Consider the following 23,971-nt stretch of genomic DNA (forward strand, 5'->3'; position numbering starts at 1 on the left):
TCAATGCTTGCAACGTTTGGATCAAGTTCTGTTGCACTTTTTGAAAGAGAATATTCACACAGATTGGCAATAAGTCAGGTTTTAAAGGGTCGCTTTGTTTCTGAATACTTCACTTTGTTCTCAGAAAAAATATTACTTACTGATGTACAACATTCACCCAGAGATCATAAGCAACACCTCAACTAGCAGCAGCAGCAATGAACAGTTTTGATCAATATTTCAATAAATCAGCTAGTCTAAAACTATGTTCCATATGTTTTGTCTTGGACCCAGTTTATCCACTGATCACTTATCATAAATAACACAAGAAGTATGTGGTGAAAAATATTCCATATTATGGAAATGAAAAAAAAACCAACCAAAACATTTCCATGCTGATAAGCTTGGATAAGACAATTTTTCTTTGATTTGCTCAAAAGATGGGCCTAAGAAAGATTTATTGGTGTTTTCACTGCCAGTTATAGCCAATATACTTGACATACTGAGTTTCATAAATCAAAACAATACACACAAGCACTGCTTCATTTTCATTACACTACTATTCAGCATGATTCAGTAGAACTGTGCCAAACAATCTCAATGGCAGTGAAGGAATATTACATAGATGCTTTTTGGCTGTGATAAGATGTTTGCTGTGTCATGATGCTATTGCCGTGTGGTATTACTACACAGCCTGGGTGATGGGCCATAGAGAAAATACCACTCATTTCATTGATACTGATACATGGCACAAAACGCAGCATCTTATCTCATATCCTAAAAACATTTTACATTTTCCATGTGATTTCTTACAAGCAATATGGCAAAAACAACTTGCTAGTTCAGTGTAAGTTTTTATTTGAAAATGTTTTTAATAATGTCAAAATTATTTTCTATAGTTCACATTGAACACACTCCAAGGCTTTCTAACCTTTTCTACAGTTTGTAATAAAAGACGAAGAAAAAAAGCAGACTCCCTAATTTCCAAGCTACAGTACCCAGGCAAGAAAATTTACTTTCAACATCAATTGCATCAAGAATCTATGAAACTTCACATCTTAGTCAATCATCCTCATGCAATTATTACATAAATGCATACAGAAGGAATGGGAAACTTTTTCTATCAAGGGCTACATTATCTTGGGAGCAATCTGCAAGGGGTCATATGCTGGTAGTGGTGGTGCTAAAACCAAGTCTTTCTGCAACACCCCTATTTCACTCTTTCTACCACCCTGTTTTCTTAAACTCCCTTCTTCTCCTTCCTCTGACTTCCCCTTCACACACTCTCACCATCCCAGGTTTCTCTCTTCTCACGTACCTAGGTTCCATTGCACCCTTTTCAAAGAGCTGTATTGCCACCCACCCATCCACCCCAGACCATGGACCAGAAACTCAGAAATTTTGCTTTTCGTCACCTTTCGCACTCCACCGTGACTTTCTCAATGGCCCAGAGCAACAGGGAGCAGCCCAGAGCAAAAGGGAGCATACGGATGGGCAGAGGGGCTCATAGCCACTCTGAACCACAGTGGAGAGGTGCCAATTTTGCACCACTTCCCCGAGCTTGTGCCTTTGGTGGTTGCCAACCTCACCAACTCCTAGATATGCCCAAGCAGAGGGACCGGACTCTCTTGCCAGAGATCTGAACAGCTTACTTGCAGAGGGCCCCTGCCTTTCCCCTTCCATCTTTTGATTACATCTATCCTGCATGTCATTAGGCTGAGGGATAAAATATTCCTCCACCCTTGGGCTTTCCAGTATCCATTCATGTACCTGAAGTGCGCCAATATTTCCAGAAACCGAATAGCTGAAAATCGGCCACATCTGTAAATTGAAATTGTACCTCTGCTTTTTCCATTCTTCTGTGTTCTAGCTCAGACACCTGCTACTTCTGCTTCTTTCCCTTGAGCGGTTTTCACATTTTCTTAACCAAGTTTCTTTCTTCACACTTCCACACTTTCCTTCCTAGGAAACTTGTTTGCTTTATTTCTTCTTTATTTAATCCCCTTGCTGTTGTTCACTTTCTCTGACCCTTTATCTCAGGCCACTGCCATCTCTGAGCCTGTGCAACTATAATTTTCCTGAAAGGCCACATTTCCATGGGAATAATCATAAAATAGCATGCAGCATAGAACTGCACAATATCTATGCCACTATTTGAGGCAAAGCAGCTGAAAGGGTCAAGCAGATTAAGGATCTAACATTTACTTTAAACTGAATTTAAGAATCACAAAGGATAAATGATGATGGGTCAAATATTAATTATAGAAAACACTTAAAATTATAAACCTATTTTCTTCCCAAAAAATTAAGTAAAAGTACACTGATTACATTGTGGATAGGATCACAAAGGTGAAGGAAACTGAAATTTTCACATAATCTGTGTGCCAATCAAGTATTCTAAAGCAGAAAGAATATAAAAATAAATAAAGGCAAGGACATTATAAGAGTGCATATTTTTCCTTGAGAACAGATGTTTACTCTAAAAGTAATACGCAGCGCCGGTAGGGTATATTTATTTTCCAATTGTAAATATAGTTACATATTTCAGGGATATGTTTTCCTCCCAATGTGAGCACGTAACTCCTATTAACACTAATTGCAGTTACACATGCACACTGAAAGAAGATATATCCCTTTCCCTTTTATGTCACTATCCAAAAGCATTAGAGTATTGCCAGCTGCCTGAAGGATCATAGTGCAATTGTGGTGCTAATGTTAGCAGAGCTATATCAAGTACTATATGTAGAAATAAGGCAATCTATGCAAACATTTAAAATAGAAAAGTTTTCATTGATGGCTAGTGCAGAAAGAAGATGAACATGTGGTATATTCAGTGCTAGTTTCTCAACCCTGTGCACAGCAGTTCAAGGCTCCAACACAACATTTGCTCTCCCTCTGCTCCTCGTTTCCTTAACATCTCATTCCCTTACACCTATGTAAATATTTATCCTGGCCAGGAGGCAGGTCTTTGGTTCTGTGTGAATGTATGTCAGTGTGCAGTACCAATCAATATACAATACCAGTTGGCTATCTGAATATCACAAGGTCTAAATATGCAATACCATGCAGTTATCCAGGGGGGCTGGAATAAACACTTTTGCAAATCAGCTTAAGTAGCATTGTTGTTTCAAGTAAACCATCAGAAAAACGAAGAGGAAATCAGATGATAGAGCTAATCAATTAAGGTGTGTAAAATGGTAGATCAGTCTTAAACATTATTTGCAATTTAAAAATCCTGATAAAATGTAACACAAAGGTGTATCAGTTTGATATGACATGTTAAAATGTTTTTCTCAGTTTCCAACTAGTACTACCACCACTACAATTCATTTTGCAAACAAGTTTTGAGATCAAGATAATACGATCATTTGAAACTTGAAACCAAAGTGTAATAGATCACATCTTAATGGCATCACTAAAATACTCTTACTTAAGATTTTCCGTTAGTTTCCATTAGATTAACATGTCTGGAATGTTGAGACCTGGAAACTTGCCTCTCACTATGGTAACTATGCTTGGCCAAGGCAATGCTTGATTAAGAAATTAATTAATTGCCTTTTCGTTTATTACATTTGCACTGACGATCTCAGCTTAATAAAAAAAGATTCCACTGCAGAATTATTTTCAAGACATACATAGGCTATATATAAAGAATGAAATCTATAAATGCCTAAAACCTAATATACGTGCTAAGCTTGTGAATGTGATATTTTGAGGCATCTGTAACCCTCTGCAGGAAACAGAAGGAGCTTCTCATCTTCCTAAAGTTTCTGCTGATGCATTCAGTATGCCGTCTGGGATTAATGCATCTCAATGTGTCTTCAATAGACTAATAATTACATTGGAAATAATAATTATATAGATTACTTTTTCTATATAATATTAATAATTTTTAAAATGTAAACACAGTTCTGATGATGAATTAGAAATCGAATGACAGGAAATAAATAAAAGGACACACACAAATATACACAGCTCATAAAAACTAAATATACAAAATTGAATGAAAAATTGCATGTTCTGCCAGAAAGTCAATTTGGATTCTGCCAAGCTCCACCCACAAGTGACAAGTTCTGTAATGGCGCCACCTACCCGAGTTGTGGTGCTGCAGCCCTACCCGGGGGAGAGTATTTTTGCAAAAGAATTTTAATCAACTCTATTAAGAAGTATGTCCCACTGAATTTAATAGGGTTTACTCACAAGTAAGTAGAGCTAGGATTGCAGCATAAATCAACCCTCCTGCATATTAACCACTTGTATCTTCAACTAATCAGATAGCAACAGATAAGTTTCTTAAAGTGAATTCTGATACAAAAACACACAATGTTATGGTCCGTTCCTCCAAGATCTTATATCAAAAATATTTTGTTTTGTTATGTTGTACTTTAATATTCATTATTACGTGACTGGCAGTCACATTCATTACTATAATTCAAAATATAATTCAGGAACATTTCTCTTTCATAAAATCATGCGCTGTTGGTCTAAAATAATGTGAAAGAGTATGCCTAGTTGCTATGTTGACTCCAGAGAAAAGAAAATAGAAAAATGATAAAGACATAGGGTTGTAGCCAACATACTGCAAGTGCAACAGAATTTCTTTCTTCTGCCCTGCAGCCCCCTACATACCCACAAAATCTGCTCCAGAGCTTCTATTAGATTTTTAGGTTGTGCAGGGGGCTGCAGGGGGAGGGATGTGTCAACAGAAGTCTACTCTACTTGCACAATCTTGAAGACAACCCCTGTTTTTCACCATCACTCTTCTATCAATGAAAATCTTAGACCATGCACAAAGAATGTTTGTGGGGAAATGTACAGATAACTAGTTCTTGGTTTAGATTAGGTCTTGTTTTTCTATTCTGAAGGATCTTGTAATACCTTTCTGTGTTGGATCAAACAATACAGCCATTGAACAATGTTGATATATGAGTCAAGTTGCAGTTTTGCCTGACAGTTGAAGATAATGCATATGACATTTAATTCTAAAGCTATTAATACCTCTGATTTTGACAGCAGTTTGGAACATTCCATAGTAGGGAGAGATATAGAGGTCAATCCTCTCATAATGTTTGGCATCCAAGAGATGTATACGTATGAAAACATTTCAACAGAATGCAATTTGCTCAAAGATGATACTGTGAGATGAGGCTGGATGGTTTCATTTCACAAGATAATCTTCCAGTAAGTTGCATGGTTGAACCTTTCCAATGGAAGGTTTTCTAGGATGTGTATCCATGGAAATCATTCTAATAACTATGTTATGAATGTAAAATACTACATTGTAAGTGATTTTCAGCTTTAACTGCTATTAACAGTTTTTCCAACCACATTTCTCCCAGCAGTGATGTAGCTCCCTCTCTTCTCTCAATCTCTGGCAGTTTTCTTTGCTTCTGAATGTATATAGATCAAAGCAGCACATGGCAATCCATGTGCAGAAACAGGTTTCCACAACTGAATGGCCCTTCTTTATTCAGTGCCTTATACAAAAATATGTGCTGCAGGAAGGGAAAGAAGCCTGCATCCAGCAAAAAGGAGGAGGAGCTTGCACAGTGCTAGAAACAAACTGCAACATATCTGATTGTCACAAATCTAACCACTTGCTGGGACAACAGAATGATTCTAGGTCCTTCTGCTTCCCTCAACAACAATATCAATTTGGGACTGCAGTCCAGGCATCTGGGGTTCTCAAACTGCTTTTGTGAAATTTGGTGGAAAAGGAATTTGGTGGTTTTAGGTTAACAGAAATATTAAGCCTTCTAATTTGTTTTCTGCTTCCAACTTTTTTTAACACTACAGTTCTGGGCAGTGCTAATTCTCTAGAAAAAGAGGTACCAGAACCCACCACAAACATCTCCCTCTTAGAATGGCAATGGCGCTCACCTGAGAGGTGCTGAAACTTAGTTCCAGTGAGTTCTGGCTGAAAAAAAGACCTGGTTCTGGAAGAAACTGTAGGGTTCTTTTTAATTTTTAGTATAACTGCCTTGCTGGATTAGATCACAGTACGCCATTCTGTTTCCAGGGGCGGACACCTAGGTGCCTCTGGAAGCTTCCAAGCAGAGCATAAAAGTGATGGTAATTCTCTTTGACGCATGGAGTCACCATCTACATGGATCCATCACCTATAATTCATGATTTTAAGCCTTAGAATTTGCTAAGCTATTCTATTAGCTGTGTTGTGTGAAAAAGTACTTCATTTAGTTGTCCCAAATCTACTAACAATCAACTTCATTGAGCAATCCCAAGTTCTAGTATAATGAATGTACCATGCATAATTTTATAAGCCTTAACATAAGCCACTTAAGATCCTTAGTTTGTTCCCACTGAAGGAAGCATTCACTGAGCAGACTACACCCACAGGGCACTCACACCAGTGGAAGTGGGATTCTTCATTCTTCTTGCAGCCCCTACCCTGAAAATAGGTTCTAGAGGTCTGGAAGACTCTCTAACAAAGGGTGAGGGTGGAACTGAGGAAAATATATCCTCCCTCACCTCCCTACTGCCAGTAACCCAAGCGGACCAGACGTGAAAAGAGCTTTTAAACTCTCTACCTTGTCTGAGGGGCAAGGGATGCTCTGGGAAATCTCATGGGTACTTAGATGGTCCCACAAGACTTTGTGCAAGCACCCCAGAGCTGGTATACTGAACAGGCCTTCCTCAGTACACTGGGTCCCATTGTGCTGAGTCTGCTTGGAGGAGGTAAGGAAGGCATGTAGCCTAATCCTATGCATTTTCATAGGAAGGTAAATAGGCAAACCTGATAGAGCTAAGTATTCACATTTGGCTGTGAAATATTCTTGCACGAATGGAAATAGCTGTTAAAGCTGTTAACTTTACTGGTACCTCAAAAATTAAAATTGTAAGGGCTCCCAGTAATGGTTCCTCATTCCGTCAATTGTCTCTACAGGATGAGAGAAACATTTAGCCCTGAGGCAAGTAAGCAGCAGCAGCAACAGCTTCTTCTAAACAGTTGTCCTTTCCATTTTATTGCAACTTTTTAGAAGAATATTATTATTATTGCTGCGATAATCTCATGTAAACTGCTTTGTGAGATCCACCTGAAAGCAGTATACATATTATTTAAAGTATTGAAACAATTTTTTAAAAAGAATAATAATTTAAAAACAAACAAACGGTAATCCCAGGAAAGGTTTTCTTCTCATCTATCTGATCTTCCTTTGTGTTTTAAATCATAATTGTTTTGGCAAATGCACCCAATTCCGAAGGTACATAGACTAGATAAGGTCTCTATTGATGGGCAAATCTGTCAATTTTGGTTTCTCTCAATTCTATGTTTATGATAATATTTTATTCTCTTGTTAATTAAGCTGTTTTAAATCTACATTTTATATTTGACTTCCTGGCGGGTGCAATTTTGCCTTTGAGCCAACTCAAGCCGCTTCTCCCCCCCCCCCCTTGCTGCCAGAGTCAGCGGCAGGTTACAGGGAGATCACGGCGAGTTTTCTCGCTCTGCAGGAACCCTTGGTGCCCCACTCATCCATGGGTTTTTTTAGGGGAGTGTGGGGTCTTCACACTCTCCCCTCAGCCTGATCCAGCTCCGAAACAGTTGCTGCTAAGTGGACAACACAGAATCCGCCGCCATTCCAATCAGAAGCAAACAGGAAGTCCTGAAGGGTTTGGTTTTGGTCTTTTTTTGTTAACTTTGCTGCTTCATTGTGTAGTTGACCTCCTTTGTAATGTTTTATTTTGAAATATTTTGTAATACTTAAGATAATATTTTTAGTTTCCTGTTAATTATGTTGCTTTGAATGTATACTTTGTATTTGACTTTTTTCAGTAATGCTTAATAATAATAATCATAATAATTTCTCATTTTTCCAGTCTTAAATTCACAGCAGTTTAAATTTTTTTTAAAAAATGTCCTCTTGGAAATACAGCAGCATTTTAGTGTGAACTTCTCCTAACATATAAATTTTAGTATGGAATTTTGCCTAATATGCACTTTTTGGAAAGCATTTCTCCCTATTATAAGACGTTTGGTATGTTGTTTTTACTAATATATGCATTTTCTGCACACTTTACTCTACTATATGCATTTTTGTACGTATTACTTGCCTGGAAACTTTCACTGCAAAATTCCAAAAAGTGCAATGGCTGTTTCAGTTCCTGTGTTATTTTGTAAAGTGAATTAGGGAGGTTCACCTTTAAATGCAAACTGAACGGAATATCTTTCCCATCCCTAATGTTTATTTAATGATGGGTAAAGAATATTTGAATTGGGTATGAATGATTTGTAAAAAGAAAGTGTGCTATTTCCTTGGGCTGGAAGGAATGTTACCTACTCTAGAAGTAATACTCTCTTAATCCTAAATGTATAGAAACAGGCATGTGGTGATTTACTTGGTCTTGAGGAGAAATCCCTATGCACATAGAAACTTCTCTTATATCTCAGAACGCAACCCTGATATTAAATAGGTTATGGGGTTGACTCTGACACAAATTAAGCCTTGAAAGAAGCAAAGTGTTTAATATTATTATTATTACTACAACTATCAACACCATCAATTTATAAGCAAACCCTTTATCAAGCTATCTCAGGGTGGCTTATAAAATCATTATGTATCGCATGCAAGACATCCATTAAAATGAGCAAAACACAGATATACAGGAAGTGATAATAATACCAAGGATTTTAAGAAAATTAGAGAGATGTGGGGTGAGGAAAATGCAGGAGAAAGAAAAAAGTGGGGGGTGGCAAGAAACAGGAGGAGGAAAACTGAGAAACCTGGCAATAAAAGGAAAAAAAAAAGTGCATCAATACTGTAGATTAGTGGGTTGAAAATGAACTCTGGATGTGGGGAAAATGTTTGTATCTCCAACAATGCAAAGTGCACCTCTGGAGAGCTACCAAGATTGTAGCCAGTAGAAAAGAGGTATGGTAATAATTTTATCAAGATAGCTTTTAATTTCACCTAAATACCAGGTTGATTTTCTGGGACAAACATGCAAAAGGTAGAGAAATTCCGTATTAATATTAAATAATGTTACAATATTATCCTGTTAACTACTGAATGAGCATTCAGCACTTCTAATGTGACTTTATCAGGACATATTCGTTTATGTGCCTTATGCAGAGTGATGTGCATTCAATATCACTGCCACCCCAGCTGTACAGAAGCTGAGCTATCACATAACAGTGGCAAGCCTCCAGGGAAGACAAAATGTGCTGCACCTGTTTATAAGTGCTTAGCTATTATTCATATTTACCTTCACCCTACTTTTGCTGCAGTACACATTCGTGCCAGAAGCACTTCCCACCATGGCTATCACTATGTCCACAAAAGGTCTTCTTAAATTTCTGCTTTCTAAACAACTGAGTCTATAATCCTCCTAATACTACACGCTTTTCTCACTATCGAGCCTGCCTTTTATGACTATCATTGACTTCATACCTATCAGCAAAAGGGTTTAAGGTTGTTGTTTGATAAATGCAGTTCATATTATGCACATTATAGGAATGTCTGTCCCTATCTAGTAATTCATTTTCTACTATCTTCCAACTGGAAGAAGCTAAATATTCTTTAAAAATAAGCTAAATATCTACTAATCACAACCTTCCTCTTCAATTACAATGTAAGGATTCTACACATAAATTTTAAAAGAAGTGGCTAATTATTGGCCGAGGTGCTTTGATGCTGACATGTGTAAATAACTTGTTCAACAGCTGACCAACTCCAGATCCAACTGTTAGTTTTGGAATCAGTCTGGGAGCTTAAGACACAGTTGAACAGCACATGATGAAGTATTTGAGAGTGATTTAAAACATTTAGCATCCATAACTGTAAAATTGAATTGGCTAAAAGTTGTTCTGGGAAGACGTCAGTAAACAAGAAACATTACTAAAGAATTGGAGTAACATCATTGCTCTGCAAGCAGATATGTATGAAATAGCTTTACCAGTCAATAGCATGTGGGAAGACTGATGCAGTCCTGATTGCCAAAGAGTGGGAAATGTAGTACAAAAAGCGTATAATTCATATCAAGTTTGAAGTGGAAATACTATTCCTTTTACAGCACAGATGAAATCCTGGCTGCATGTATACCTGAACCAGAATGCCCCTATTTTAGCAAATACTTGCATTGTATTATTAACTGTGGGTTTTATGAATGGTCCATTAGATCTTTACTCAGAAATATTTTATTTTTATTTTCTATAACGTAAAGTAATGCATCTGTGGCATTGAACTGATAAAGAATGAAAGACACAGTTTTTAACACCATCAGTTGTTGACAATGTTCAATGCTCATTGATTGTAATTTACTCTCAGTTATAAATTGTGGAAAACTAAGACTGACATATTAGCAATGCAGGAGAAACACTTTGGGGCAGAGCATTTTGTGGAGACAGATTTTTTCCATCAGTCTTCATCCATCTTTGATTAGCTCTGCTAACAGCGGACAGAAGTCTTTCCTACATCCACCAATAATGCGGGCTCTGGACAGACTACTGCCACATGTAGCAAGTGTAAGGCCCCCAAAGCAGGGTAGAGCAAGAACTGGAAAGAGGTAGAGCTGAGTCACCCATGAATCTACTGGGTGTTAAGACGGTCCAGCAGCCAGAGGGGACCCAATTTCAATTTCTCTGCAGTGTCAGTTTGGTACTGGTAAAGCAAAAAAAAGTAAAAAAGTAAAATACTGCCCCCCCTTCTGCTCTGACCAATGCAAGTGTCGGGCTTCAGATTTGAACTCCATTGCTCCCCACCCAGAAGTTAGGTTTGCTCTCTAGGTGACCGAAGATTAATGTATAAGCCACTGCTCCTAAAAACAGACACAACAATAGTGGTCTGGGATAGGTGTGATTTCCAACACTGAGTTATATGGCTTTCAAAAAACCTACCGGTACTTATATGCTCTGTTCTTATAATACACTCCTATCCACATTTTTTTGTTTTCTCTCTCTCTCTCTCAGAGAGACAAACACATGTACTTCAAGACATAATTCTAAATCCTGAGAAACAAACCCTCTTTTAAAAAATCACCAATTTGTTTAGTAAATTCTAGTTCTCGCTCTTGCTATTATCATAATGTTTGGGGAGTTTGATTGGAGATTTGCATAGTATAAATCATATGTAGCATGACTCTAACTTTACAGAGCTATGGCCAGCAAGTTGTAACTTTTGGCACTTCTGTGAGAAGTCATATGTTTAATATGATGTCATGAATTGGCTCTGAGGTTCCAGTGAAGGTGAAAATTCCCACCGTCCTGCAGTGCTTCAAGAAGTAAAGTATAAATGACTAAGTAGAGTAGCCTATTCTAGGATTTGGGATGGGTCTGTACTGATGTACTCTTCCTACAGCCCCTACTTCTCATCACAGCTGACAGCTATTACGGCTGCTGGCCGATGGCCTCAGATGAGAAGAAAAAACATACAGAACTTTTGACCTTATTCAGTTACTATCAGTGCCAAGCAGCAAGCAACATATTGGGCATCACCCAAGTTCAACAGTACATGCTTCAGAGCTGTCCTTCCAGTTGCTCTGAATCTATTCCTTACACCTTCCTAAAATATTATTAACTGCTGTATTTCAATACTAATTTCAACGTGCATTTTACTAAATTTAGTTCAACTGAAAGTACCTGCTTCCTGTGATGCTCATTCTTGGCAATGGACTGCAAAGATTTCCACAGCTCACACCGTGATAGTAGATCATAGCGCTTTGTCTTACTCCTTTGGAAGGTGTCAGATCTGAAAATTATGAATAAGAAATCCCCATTTGGAAGCATGTATTTGTACAGAACAAAAAGAAAACAGAGGGAAACTGCCATAAAATGCAAAGAACTAAAAAGAGAGCCAAGATAACCACAGAGCTCCAGGTATGGAAGGAAGTCTTATTGTGTTCACTGGGGATTACATCCTCCCTATTTATTCAGGATTGCAGTTTAAAAAGTAGAAGTAGATGAAGGAACAAGCAATAAAAACAGTAAGACGATCACTAGCTCTCCATAAGAACAAGTCTCCGTAATTTCAGTAAGCTATTCTTTATGAGAACCCAATGAAGTGGTTGTGAATAATTACAATAAGAGGGAATTAAATAGAACTAGGTTGTAAAGAATGTATAAATGCTTTATATCACATTGAAACGATGAAGACATACTGGAGGGGGACACACACAAATTCCATATGATTTTCTAGCTGCAAATACAGTGGTACCTCGGGTTACATACGCTTCAGGTTACAGACTCCACTAACCCAGAAATATTACCTCAGGTTAAGAACTTTGCTTCAGGATGAGAACAGAAATTACGCCGCCATGGCGCAACGGCAGCGGGAGGCCCCATTAGCTAAAGTGGTGCTTCAGGTTAAGAACAGTTTCAGGTTAAGAACAGACCTCCAGAACAAATTAAGTTCTTAACCCAAGGTACCACTGTAAACCCTTGATGACTTCGCTATTTCTTAAATGTCAAGATCTTTATTTTCATATTAAGTAAGCAATACAAACATTTCCTGTCACTTTCTTTCAATGAAATGATATTTTATATCAGCATTTGTACTTCAATATATTTGGAACATAACATTAGTAACACATAAACATAGACATTCACAGTCCTTCTGAATCCATCTCTACAATATTGTTCAGCACTGAGCTTTGTTCCCTTTGACACTGTCTGTGTTTAGCTAGTTTTGAATATCCTATTATTTTTTTCTAATTCAACACTTTTCCTTGCGAGGGTTCTCAGTCTCAAGCTTGTTGACTGGCACTGAGCATGGCTAGAGTGTTTGGACCATCATAGTGGGCAGAGCTTTCATGCTTACTTGACAAGAACTGAAAAACTGGGTTGTGCTGGCTATGGTTCCCAATTCAGAGAAAACAAGTAATAATTACTTCATTTTCATTCATTCATTCATTCATTCATTCATTTAATAACTGAATACTGCTCAATATTACAAACTATAAGAGGTTGATAATGGAAGCAGATCCTTGTAAATATGTAAATAAATGTAAATATTCTACATATTTGAGTAGGATTGTTTTAAACAAAAATGTTTTTAGCAGGCTCTGAAAACAACATAGTGAAGATACCTGTCTGATGTCAATAGGCAGGGAGTTCCAAAGTGTGGCTACAGCCACACTAAGATCAATTTCTTACAAATGCAGAATGAGCATTATGCGGCACCTGTAGTTCTGCAGACCGTTGTGGCTGAGTGGGCACATATGGGGTAAAGCAATCTCGCAGGTAAACTGGGCCCAAGTTATTAAGGGCTTTAGAAACTAATAGTAACACCTTGAACTTGTCCCAGTAGCAAATTGGCAACTAGTACAGATCTTTGAGCACAGGTGTTATATGCTGACACGAGTCTTTCCCACTCCTGTAACTGCAGCTTCCAGATCAAGCACAAGTGAAGCCCTACCTAGGCTGAGATTACACATCTAGAAGAGAAGCTTACACTCATCCAGCCTCAAACCTCAGCTGCAAGAACCACAGGACAATTGCAACTGGATATAGAGATGGGTTGAATGAAATGGCTTAAACTGGGGCCACATCTTATTAAGAACATCTGCAGGAGAAATGACAAGTGTGGGAACCTTGGATAAACGAAATCATGCCTTGCCAAGTGACAAAAAAGAAGCCCAGCTCCAAAGCCTGGGCCCAACCTTATGAGTAGAAAGGCCTTCCTACCCCACGTTCCTGGGCTCCACAACTAGAGATGGGAAGATCTAGTTTCCAGAAAAATTGAAAAAAACAGTTTGATATAGTTTGAATATTCCAGACTTTTTTTTCTGGTAAAAAATGGCTTTGGGGGGGAAAACCTGCCCCGCCCAAATTTTTCCGGTTTTTGCCAGGCCTTCCCATCTCTGCAGGTGCGGCAGGTTGGCCTCAATAATATTTCTGGCCCCCAGAAAAACCCTTCACCTGCAAATGTGTCTAAGGGTCATCACCTGTTCCCTTATCTCCCATTAACGTTTCCCAAACTTACCTGCCACAGAAGTGGGTCAAGCTTCTGCTTAATTCCTCTACACTCACTTGCTGGAAATTCATTTCCAGGCTGTTGTAACATTGGGGTGAGGTACCATTGCACCATCAGACCTATCCAGGGCCAGCTGCAGTTCCCTGCTTATTTTGTGGATTGCTTTATTTGAACTTTTAGTTTCAATACCACCTTTCCATAACCTCTAGGGGAGACATTTTCAACCTTAAGATGACCACCCCAGGTCATCACTGCTGAATCAACATGATGTCCATGCGGCTTGTAAGACTAAGGGCCCTTCAATAACCCCAAATCTTTGCCTCCCAAGTGTAACACCAAAACCTGTGGATGTTGCCATACATGGCAAGATTGGAACAAAGTCAGCGCTACAGGACAAGTGTGCTGTTGCACAAGGTTGAGTGAGCAGTAAGTTATCCATCTCCCCCTGGAGCTTAGGATTCTTGCACTACTGTATTCTGAGCACTGTGAGATTACCAGTCCGTGGCTTTCTAAAACATATGCACATGCACACACACATTATTTAAAATGAGTAACTGTTTCTTGTATCTCTTGATCGCTTTTAGGCCTTTCAAACTTATGACCAGCAGTGAGGAGGGTTGCTTGTCTAATTTCAGCTTTCTACGTTGAGTTTGTAAAAGTGAGCAGTTTAGCACCACATTGTCAGAGGGCAATTCCCACCTCAAAGCACAGTAGCTCAAGTTTTGCTGGTAGCTGCAAGAAGGAGAAATGGGTGGCAGGACAGGTGAATTAAAGTCAGCAGTGCTTAAAAATAAGACATATTTTTTACAGCAGGAATAGTACCTCCATCTTATCCAGGTGGTGTTATGTACACTGATTCCTGCTGGCTATCCTGCTTGGTCCAGCTAGCAGCAAGCAAATGAGGAGGATGGAACTATAAAACAGTTTCTTACTCCCACTCTATTGTTTTATCTGCTACTGCTAATTTTGCACTTTATCATTGCTACCTTGTTCTTTTACTTGAAAATGTAAATAATTTACAGCTGTATAATCAAATGTTCCACTTCCTTCAATAGTGCCTACAGTTTATACACAGTGATCACTTAATCAGTTACTGAAATACAGCCACTTCTGGAATGAAATGCAACAACTGCTTCATAGTATAGAATGCATCCCATCATAGAAAAGGAAGTGAAGAAGAATACCAGAACTAATTGAAATTGCAGGGAGAATTTAGGTAGGAAGAATGCAATTATCCCTTTTGGAATTTGGCCAGGATATTAAGATTAACATCTTATACTTCTATGATGAGTCCCATAGGAATTTTAACAGCTACAAGTGGTCAGGACCTTGGTTTTACATCTCAGTCTACAGAAGCTCTAAAACATAAGGCTTGGCTTTGGCTTATGCAGGAATTAAATGGAAGGGTGAGATATGCCTCACAAGTTCCTACACCATTTAGATTATTCCTTAGAGGTTTACCATCCAACTATCTGTCATCAAGACAAAGCCTTTTGCTTCTATATTATATTAGCTTAACATAAAGAGTGCAAAGGTCTACAAGGATCTAAGCAGCTATGTGAAATGAAGGATTAGCAACCTTCTAGACAATAGTTTGAGTTACTGATTTAGTGGCTGATGCTTCAGTGTTGAAAAAAATGTTCTGTAGCAAGTACAAAGTACAGGAGTTTGTGTGAATCATGTAGATACAACATTAGTGTATAAACATCTAAGCAGGCTGCATAACATTTCATCAAGATGGTATCATATGTCAAAATGTGTGATGTGGATACATAGAAGAACATAACAACCTTAATATTCATAGGATTCACCCAAACCCAAACAATCTATTACCATCTTAAATTATTATTATTTGAATTTATATACCATCCTATACCCAGAGGTCTCAGGGCAGTTCGCAGAACTCACAAAAGAGTTTATGCAGGATTGTCTCAACAATCAGCGTAAGGTTTTTTTTGTTTTTGTTGTTAGAAAAAAAGTTACAATCATATGGAAAATCATATACATCCAACATAGGGCAGAGAACCCAACACTCTAGGATAAAGAGTGCCATGTTCTACTAACTGAACCAGCCAGGTTCATGCAGATGTTCCATGCAGCCGCCTTTCCCCATTCTTGGCCCTAGTCCCTCAAATTCTTATTCTGCATGTGGCTTTTTAAACAAGGGTTTCAAAATCAGCAAACCTATTCTTTTAGTTAAGAAAATGCATGCTAAATGCAGTGTGGTACTTGAGGAGCCAGTTTCCCCCTCCATGTCCCATTTTGACCTATACAAGACTGTGCTTGGATTTACTTATTCCTGCCACCCCAAGAAGTTGCATCCTGTTTCTGCCACACAAAGGAATGAATCAATGAGTACATTGAGGGTACAGGAGGTAGCGAAGTTATCTGGGCATCCAATTGCTTTTTATTTCACCCATTACTGCCCTATATTTGACCAAAACAATTCCACATCAATGAAAGGGTTAAGAGTTTATTATGCCTACATAGCCAAAAGTGAAGCAAAGTAACCATGTATCTTAACACCTGGAAGAAGCTGAGGAAGGCACAGCTGGCTTCTAGCTTTCACACATTCCTAAGTTTTCAGTTACTACCAGTATTTCCCAAACAAGGCTATATGACAAACAGTTGCAGGTGGCCAATTGCTCATATACAAGAATAGCTTTACTCAGCAAAATCCTACAAAAGTCATTTGTCAATAGAAACATTTGTATCTCAGGATGTAAGTTTAGCATTATTGAAATGTTGTCTTCCAAGACTGTAAGTGTGGAAAAATAGCTGTACATGGCTTGGAACATATGAAACAGAAACTGCTTTAGCCTAAGGAGCATGTCTCATTGCTGTTTTGAGAGGTTTTCCCAGCACCTTTACTTCAAAACCTTTGTTTTGCTTTGGAAGGTGAGGGAATCTAGGAGTGGTTACAAACAGCAGAAAAGTATACCTGTCCTCTTTTGGAATGGACAGGAAGAATTTCCCCACCAAGCATCTGGACTTCCAGAATGAGCGTGCTTTTTTCAGGGGGTACTCAAATGTACGCAGTAATGGCACCTCTTTTTGTTGTTAAAAAGTGTGGCACTTACTGTAACAACTTCATGGTACCGGCATCTATTTTTCTAGAAAAAAAGCACTGAGAATGAGTAAATGCCTTACTCCTTACAATCGAAACTTTTCTACTTAGGTCAAGTCACATGGCATTTTAGAGGTAGAAGGCACCGTGCAGGGAGCACCATGAAACCCTCTGGTAGAACAATACCATTAATGCATTAGCATCCATTAAGTTTAGAAGCTCAAATGAAAGTTTTTAAGGTTCAGCACCAAAATCTATAATGGTCCGCCATCATCAGTCTTTCTGTCTCTTGATCTTGAGTTGCACACCCTTCAACCCTTATTCCCCCATTTCTCAGCCTTCCCTGCTCCTCTAGTCCATGAGCTACTGGCTGGTGTTTACTTTTCATCCTGGGATCACCCAACATCCACTCATTTGTCTCCTCTACCTCCACATATACAGATGTGGAAGGTACCCACAGGTATCATCCAGACTGACCAAACTCATAACAGTATGTACACAGTGCCATAGCCCAACTACCTGTTTTTCCCTTTACAAAAAGCATAATGTAGTGTAACTATCGTTCTGCCCAGACAGTGAGGTCCAGCTTCGAGGGCCTTCTGGTGGTTCCCTCACCACAAGAAGTAAGGTTACCAGGAACCAGGCAGAGTGCCTTCTCGGTAGTGGCGCCTGCCCTCCCATCAGATGTTGTATTTTTAAGGATTTTTGTATTAAGAATGTAAAGTGTCCTAGGATTAGTGTCAGGCTAGAATTTGGGAAAGCAGCATTCTAATTCCCACTCAGCCATGAAGCTGACTGGGTGACTTGGGCTGTTCACAGTTTCCCAGCCAAACCTATCTCATAGGAGGTGAAAGAACTATGTATGCCACCTTCAACTACTTGGAGGAAAGACGGGATATAAATGTTAAAATAAATAATTAAAATGATTATAAAATGAATTTAAATTACAGTCAAATATAAAATAAAACCACTGCATTAAGCATATTCTGATTCTTTTTATATTAAGCTAGGTGCACTAAATTGTTTTTAAATATAAAGGATTTCTAGAAGAGGAAATACAGCAGAAACAAACAGTATTATGGTGCCTTCTGCACAGGTGTTATTTCAAAGTGATTAGTACAGATCATCAGATGATCATCTTCATCCATGTGATCAACAAGACCAAAAGGTCAATATGGTTTTAGTTTACCATATGCTATAAAATTCATATGATAAACTGACAGGTTAGCATACTTTTTCAGATATTATAGACACTAAGTCTTCAAATCAGAAAACAGATTAGAAATCATTCTGTAATCTCTGTTAACAGTCTGATACATCATGCATAAAGCATAACAGACCTCTCAAAATGTTAATCCTTCTGGCAAATTCTCACAATTACACAGGATTTGCCTAGAAACTACAATAACAGAACCAATGTAATTACATATGATAACAGAGAAACATTGCACAGTAGTATCTGTAAATAAATATTATATTATATGAATATATTGATTGTGGTAATTGTTTGTAAATGATATTTATCATTTTTTAAATGAACAAAATACGAAGTCTAGGTATGGTCTATTTATTCAGATTCCATTATTGAATCTTCAAATTATATTTGATTACTAATAAATGACAATTTTGCATTTCTGGTTTCATGCATTTCTAATAAGCTGCTCTAGCATTACTTTATTTAGCTGCAACACCATGCACAAATGCTGATCCTAAATATATCTCCTGAACTCCAAGTGACTTATGTTTGTATAAATAGAGCATAACAAGCTATGAAATCTTCCTTCCAACAAACTGTCCTATGCCAAAATAGTTGCTCTGGATTTTTTTTAAAACTATGGCTGAAAGGCTGGATAACCAGAAAACAGCTTAACAAAATAATTATCCTTAAATCTGTTTTAACAATTTCTCTATATAGATATTTTCCATCAAATGACAAGGAAGCAGTGGAGGTTTTGAAGTGTTATAAGGGTGCAGTTGTGCCATCACAGATTGGATCAAGTTTATAAATTCAGCTTTAAATCAGAAAGGATAGAGGTGCTGTTAGCCAGCAGGAGAGCTGAAACTAAAGTGGGAATTTGTTCTGTCTTGAATGGGGCTGCACTCCTTTTTGAAAACCAGGGTCTGTAGTTTGGGGGTGTTTCTGTATCTGCCATTGCTGCTGGATTCCCAGGTGGCTGCCATAGCTAGGAAGGTGCTTTTGTAGAGCTTTGACTGTGATAAAGCAGATATTGCCACTGCCATGCATGCCTTTGTCACAGCCAACTGGATTACTGTAATGTACTCTACATAGAGTAACCCTTGAAAAGAATTTAGACATTTTAGTCACTGCAAACTGGAGTGGCCAAATTGCTCTCTTTTCTACTTTCCTGATTGCATCAACAATGGCTTCCAATTAATTTCCTGGCACAATTTAAAGTGCAGCTTCTTACCTATAAAGTCCTAAATAGTACAGGATCAGGATATTTGAAGAATATTGTGCCCTCCCATATGATTCTGCCTGTCCACTGTGCTCAAAGGACTTGGATGTGTGTTGCACCTCCTTTAGAGAGCCAGCTAGTTAAGTCACAGGAAAGCGCCTTTTCTACTATGGTACCAAAGCAGATGGATGAAAATAATTAACAAGCCATGGCTTTCCCACTGGGCCATTGCTGAGCTACTGGTACTGGTGGTAGATGCAGAATGTGATGGAGAGTCATGGTGTTAGAGGTCTTCCCCTTGCCCTCTGATATTCTAATTAACACTCTGCAGCTGAAACTCCCAGCCTGGATATGTCTACAGAAGCAGACAGGCCAGGGATTTTGTCACTGGGCTACTGCTGATGTCTCCTTGCCTTTTGCATCTGCTGGCAGCTGCAAAAGGAGATTGGGGGAAGCAATGGTGTTAGAAGAAGTTCTCTAGCATTTCAATTTTTACTCTGCAGCTGAATCTCCTGGCCTGGAAATGGCTGAAGCAGCCAGATGTTAGTTCCTCATAGGCCAGGGCTTCCGCTCACAATTTGCTAAAAACATGGAAGATAGATGACTCAAAAAACACAGTGAATGAATTAATGTTAAATTCCTGTATGCATGAATTAAGAAACTGTTCTGGGCTGGAGTACAATATTTTAATAATGCAGCTGCCATGTTCATTAGTCTCTATGTTTCCGGAAACTAATCTCCTACGTAAGTTACAACACTCAACTACTATGCTTCTATTCTGTTCTGAGTGATGACTTAATAATGCTTCACAGTTGCATGACATTTCATTAACAACGCTACTTAAAATATGAAAATATCTGCCAATATCCCAAATTAAAATGAATAAATGCTGTTTTATAAGTAAATTATGATTGCATGTTCATACAAGGGTTCTTAATGCAATGCTAATGAATACCTAATTCAATTTATAACATAACATCAACACTTTATGCTTAAATTACATTCAGTTATAGTGTAGCCGACATAACAGTCTAAATACATTATACCTGATAAGATTGTCGTGACAAATGAACAGACAATAGTGACAAATGAAAGTTATGTAATTCAGTGTTTAAAGCAATCCAAGGATGTATTGTACAAAAGGAAATATACTTCTGCTTGTACAAGGTAGCTCCACTGAATTCTTATTTCCTCACCCTACTTAAACTCAAAAGGCTATGAAGCAAAAAGGCTATGAAGGGAGAGGAGACACAAAATCCTCACCCTGCAAGCTGAATTCTGAACACACTTCTCTGGATCCTCTTTTCAAGCAATCCAAGTTAATCACTGCATTCTCACAATGCTAAGGATGAGTGGTATCGGGTGGGGGGGGTCATCTTTCTTTTTTATATTAAGACATCTCTAGACCAGGCATAGGCAAACTCAGCCCACCAGATGTTTTGGGACTACAATTCCCATCATCCCTGACCACTGGTCCTGTTAGCTAGGGATCATGGGAGTTGCAGTCCCAAAACATCTGGAGGGCCGAATTTGCCTATGCCTGCTCTAGACAATGTCATTTTCCTAGGGACACTGTGAAATGAAATGCATGCTTGACTCCAGGAAGCTAAACATGGTATCACAGTATGAGGCAATTCCCTAGGAAGAAAAAATATCTGCCACCAGGTCCCCCACCTGCAGTTTATAAGGGGAGTGCAATAGTGTTCATCCCTCTTAATTATGGAACAAAACCTTTTTCCACCTCAAGCCATAATGAAGCCAAAGTAAATCAAATGTGCCTGCAGTTATATCTTAACAGCATTAGCTACCTTTCATCATACTCTGATAACATCAGACATGTAGCTTGACCCATATGGGAAAAGCCTAAAATGCATCTACTCCAGTTCCACGCCAAAAAACATCATCCTTTCCTAAATCTGAAGCAACACTAGCATGGAGAAAGCCTCTGTTGCTTGGCTGAGGCTCCCATACCAGAGGAACAGTGATTGGCATGCCATAAATATACTAATATAATAGACCATTATTACTTGTATAGTATAAATTTTTTTTTACATAATCCTTATTTCCAAACACACCCACTTGGATCCAGAGCTAATCATCAAATTTATTCAATAACAGAAATGTATCTTCACATAATATGTTAAGGATTGGACTTCAAGTCAATCTACAACATGCAGAGCAAAATGAAATTATTTAACTACGGTACTTGGCTACTCCATTCCACTTCTACTTAGTCTAAGCAAAGCTAGAAGGAAATACAGAGTTTCTAACTTGTATTTCCATGGTAATGCTACTGCTGGGGGGCACAGGGCTAGTGTTACCATTAGACAGAACAAGGTGGCTCCCTTTATCGGCTGAATTCAGAAGTCATGAAAAAGCAACAAAATGTTACTTAAAGTATTTTCATTCCTAGGGAGAGGAGCTTGTGGGTTTTTTCTGATATGGATGCCATGCTATCTTGGCCGCCTCAGGTACTACACACCTTGACTAGTGTGGTGCTATTTGCTGTTCTCAGGCAGTTAAATATATTTGAATAGCCCTCCTTGTAGGAAAGAATTTTCTGGCTGGAAAGCAGTGCTTAGATATACCCCCAGCTCCATTAGTTCCCTGTGCAAATGCTGTTCAAACAGTTTTACAACATTCCCACCACCAAGAAAATGCCAAAACTCCAAGTAAACTCAGCTGAGGAAAAATTAACCTTGGGATGGAATTTGCAGATTAAACACTGTCACTCCTATCTGTAAATCCATCCTTTAAAGTGCCTTCTGCCCTTCCCACTTTCCTATTATCTTCTTGACAAAATCTGGATTGGGTCACAGACTACCACTTTAACATCTTGCTTCACCTTGAATGTATTCTCATGAATACTGTGCACAGTCAAAGCATATATTTCTGGCTTGCTCCTACTCTAGGATAATATTTTTTCTCTAAAATGTCCGTTTGTTGGGAAGAATTCAACACTGTGCTCTTCCGAATGTTCGATCAGCACAAGCATTTTGGCTTACCAAAACAATCTCCCTTTTCCCACCCACAGTATATATTCCAGGGGTTCTCCAGACCCCCACAGATTCAATTGGCTGGAGGGGAGAACCTTATTGGGCAGGCAAAAGTCTTTGCACAGGGCTTCCGCTTATGGGACTCAATAGTTGAAAGCCCACTTTGAAACATAAAACTACAATAAACAGAGAAAATAATAATAATAATAATAATAATAATAATAATAATAATAATAATAAATTTTATGTAAATCCCGCCCTCCCCAGCAGAAGCCGGGCTCAGGGCGGCTAACTAAAATAGTGCAACATTATAAAAACATTATAAAAATTAATTAAAATCAAAATTGATGGCAACCATAAACTAAAGTTTTGTAAAGATTGCCAAAGGAGGGAGTCAGGCTGCGCCCTGACCAAAGGCCTGGTGGAACAGCTCTGTCTTGCAGGCCCTGCGGAAAGATGTCAAGTCCTGCAGGGCCCTTGTCTCTTGTGACAGAGCGTTCCACCAGGTTGGAGCCACAGCCGAAAAAGCCCTGGCTCTAGTTGAGGCCAGCCTAACCTCTCTGTGGCCTGGGACCTTCAAGATGTTTTTATTTGAAGACCGTAAGTCCCTCTGTGGGGCATACCAGGAGAGGCGGTCCCGTAGGTACGAGGGTCCTAGGCCGTATAGGGCTTTGAAGGTTAAAACCAGCACCTTAAACCTGATCCTGTACTCCACCGGGAGCCAGTGCAGCTGGTATAGCACCGGATGAATGTGACCTCGCAGCGAAGACCCCGTAAGGAGTCTCGCTGCGGCATTCTACACCCGCTGGAGTTTCTGGGTCAGTCTCAAGGGCAGCCCCACGTAGAGCGAGTTACAATAATCCAGTCTGGAGGTGACCGTCGCGTGGATCACAGTGGCTAGGTCAGGGCGAGAGAGGTAAGGAGCCAACTGCTTAGCTTGGCGGAGATGAAAAAATGCCGCCTTTGTTATAGCTGCAATCTGCGCCTCCATGGAAAGGGAGGTATTGAAGATTACACCCAAACTCTTAACGGACGGTGCTGGCACTAATTGCACCCCCGCAAGAGATGGGAGTTGCCCCCTCAATCCCATATCGTCCCGTCCCAGCCAGAGGACCTCTGTCTTCGAAGGATTTAACTTCAACCGGCTCCCACGTAACCATCCAGCCACAGCTTCCAAGCATCTGATCAGTGTGTCTGGGGCTGAGTCAGGATGGCCATCCATCAACAGATAGAGTTGGGTGTCATCAGCATACTGATGGCAGCCCAGCCCAAAACTCCGGACAAGCTGGGCGAGGGGGCGCATAAAGATGTTAAAAAGCATCGGGGAGAGTATCACACCCTGGGGCACTCCACACACCAAGGAATGGCGGGATGACAATTCCCCCCAAGCGCCACCCTCTGTCCCCGACCAGAGAGAAACGAGCGCAGCCATTGAAGGACTGTGCCCTGGATCCCCACGTCGGCAAGGCGGTGGTCCAGGAGTTCGTGATCGACCGTGTCGAAGGCTGCTAACAGGTCTAGAAGAATCAGCAGCCCCGACCCGCCTCGATCCAGCTGCCTGCGGAGATCATCTGTTAGGGCGAC

At 39.3% G+C, this 23,971-nt stretch overlaps 1 long non-coding RNA gene across 1 annotated transcript in view; it reads right to left on the minus strand.

Annotated features, from left to right (window-relative positions):
• Nucleotides 1-23,971, minus strand: part of LOC310743394 — a 66,728-nt gene that overhangs the window by 38,191 nt on the left and 4,566 nt on the right. The window contains exon 3 of the long non-coding RNA XR_014538991.1: nt 11,576-11,684. This is a non-coding gene — a long non-coding RNA (uncharacterized lncRNA). The remainder of the gene's footprint in view (nt 1-11,575; nt 11,685-23,971) is intronic.

Source organism: Podarcis filfolensis (assembly GCF_964270895.1).
Source record: "Podarcis filfolensis genome assembly, chromosome: 1".
Lineage (NCBI taxonomy): Eukaryota > Metazoa > Chordata > Lepidosauria > Squamata > Lacertidae > Podarcis > Podarcis filfolensis.